General features: G+C 36.6%; 1 pseudogene; it reads left to right on the top strand.

Moving 5' to 3' along the window:
- Positions 1–1,970: 1,970 nt before the first annotated feature.
- LOC138839458 (large ribosomal subunit protein eL21-like) lies at positions 1,971–2,437 on the top strand (annotated as a pseudogene).
- The last annotated feature ends 279 nt before the right edge of the window (positions 2,438–2,716 follow it).

The following is a 2,716-nucleotide window of genomic DNA, read 5'->3' as shown; positions in this document are numbered from 1 at the left end:
CTCTGAAGAAGAAAGAAGGATGGCCAATAGACACATGAAGAAATGTTCAACATCCCTAGCCATAAAAGAAATGCAAATCAAAACAACATTGAGATATCACCTCACTCCAGTTAGAACAGCAAAAATCAAGAACTCTAACAACAACAGATGCTGGAGGGGATGTGGACAGAAAGGAACCTTACTTCATTGTTGGTGGGAATGTAAACTTGTTCAACCACTTTGGAAAGCAGTATGGAGGTTCCTCAAAAGACTTCACATAGAGATCCCCTATGATCCAGCAATCCCACTTTTGGGCATTTACCCAAATGTTTACAAACAAGACCACACTAAAGCTACCAGCACAACTATGTTTATTGCAGCATTATTTACCATAGCTAAGACATGGAACCAACCCAGATGCCCCTCAGTAGATGAATGGATCAAGAAAATGTGGTATATATACACAATGGAATTCTATGCCTCCATCAGAAAGAATGACATTTCCCCATTTGTTAGGAAATGGAAAGGTTTGGAAAAAATGATATTAAGTGAAGTAAGCCAGGCCCAAAGAAGCATAGGTCCCATGGTTTCCCTTATTTGCAACATCTAGTATAGGTATGAGTCAAGCGGAAAAGGTGAGATAATGTGATGTTAGGAAAATGAACCCTTAAATATGTATTTTAATGTTTTCGTTTCTTTCATGCATGTGTTTCTAACGCATTTATAAGATTATTTCTTTGTTGCTTTGTATGTCCCTCCCCCACAGTGTAACCCCCGCTTTCACTATATTTGATGTCAGTATAACATGTGGAGGAGATGGGGACAAACAAGTCGTTTAAGGATTCAGGTGGACCTGTTGGAACAATGAGAAGTCTAAAATGTCATGTCAAAACCAGCTTTACAATGTCGGTGTGGGGGGGGGGGAGGGGGTATAATTGGGTGGGGGGAGGGGGGTAAAATTGGGTGGGGGGAGGGGGGAAGAGGGGAAGGGAAGTGAAGGGTAAACAAAGGAGGAGTCTGCAATGCTTGGTAAGAAATGCATGCATTATCCTGCCCATGTAATTGTAGCCCCTCTGTACAGTATGTTCTCAAATAAAATAAAATACAATTTAAAAAAAAAAGTATGTGTAAAATTTACCAGGATAAAATATATAAAAATTACATGATGAAAGAAGTCTACAAACCAATGACAAAGTTAGTAGAGATGCAAGTGATTGATACAACACTTGCTTTAAAAAAAATCTTCCTGTTGACTAAAATGTAAATTGACTTAATCCTCAGATAATTCCTTTTTAACTTCTACTATGGTACTGACTTCTAAAAGGTTGACATTTAATTTCCTATAACATATGTCTTAAACATAACCTCAAAACTATATACCACCAATGTTGTAAGAAGACCATCCCACATAGCCAAAGTGTATGCACTTCAGCAAAAGCATATCAACTAAAATAAGATCTCTGACAATAGTAGAGTGTCTTTAAACAGTATAATGAATCCCATTTTGAGTCTTAATTTTGTTTATATTCACAATAGAAATAATAGTGTGACCTCACTGGACTGGCAATTCAAATGCCATGTGAGGTGTTTGAAACAAAACAGTTGCTCAATAAATGTGAAGTGTCCTTTCCTCTGTCTCTATAGTTACTATCTATATTTAATCCACATTTTACTAAATATTGCAGAGCTTTAATCAGTTTTTGGTCTGAAGCTTTCAGGTTTTACAATATACACAATGAAATCAGGTAGGAAAACATGTGGAGGATAAGCTTGATAAAGGTGTCAATTCACCAGTAAAGCTGTTTATTCAAGCTATGTCTGCCTGAAAAGTTTTATTTTCTTCAAAGTCCATCCAAAATAGAACTATTTCCATAGGCCATTTTCTTATTTCCAAATCAAATGCAGTTTCTCCCTCCTTTCAACCATAGTTAAAATAACATTTTTTCTGCCTCATTTTGGCTGGAGCTGCCATCTTCCATTAATTTGCCAAAATGATGAACACAAAGAGAAAGAAAAGTACCTGCTACATGTTCTCTAAGCTCTTCAGGATACATGGAGTTATTCCTTTGGCCACATACATGAGACTCTAGAAGAACGTTGATATTGTAGACATCAAGGGAATGGGTACTGTTTAAAAAGGAATACCCCATGGTAAAACTGGAAGGGTCTACAATGTTACCCAGCATGCTGCTCACATTGCTGTGAACAAGAAAGTTAAGGGCAAGATCCTTGCCAAGAGGATTAATGTGAATCCTGAGCATATTAAGCACTGGAAGAGCCAAGATAGCTTCCTGAAACGAGTGAAGAAAAATGACCAGAAAAAGAAGGAAGCCAAAGAGAAAGGAACCTGGCTTCAACTGAAGTGCCAGCTGTTTCACCCAGAGAAGTACACTTTGTGAGAAGCAAAGGAAAGGAGCCTGAACTATTGGAACATATTTCCTATGAATTCATAGCCTAAGTGATAGAAAAGACTGCTGGACTAAAAAAAAAATGACATTTTTCTTTTTGATGCTAGTCTTGCCTTATTCATTATTTTGCCATTTGTTTGAGTGTTATATCCTAATGCTTTAGAATATTATTAATATCAGAAAGTCTGCCTTTGTTTCCTTTGTATAAATCATAGTATGCACCACAATATCTTCAACATGGTAGGCTTTTATAAATTGAGTTGAAGTAGAAGTGATTATATTTGGCTTTACTTATATTTTACTATAAAAATAAGAAAGTGTCAATAGTA

This window comes from Dipodomys merriami, unplaced genomic scaffold (assembly GCF_024711535.1).
Source record: "Dipodomys merriami isolate MVZ:Mamm:240054 unplaced genomic scaffold, mDipMer1.0.p SCAF_3, whole genome shotgun sequence".
NCBI lineage: Eukaryota > Metazoa > Chordata > Mammalia > Rodentia > Heteromyidae > Dipodomys > Dipodomys merriami.
Note: the sequence above shows the minus strand (reverse complement) of the source record. Positions and strands in the feature narration are given on the sequence as shown.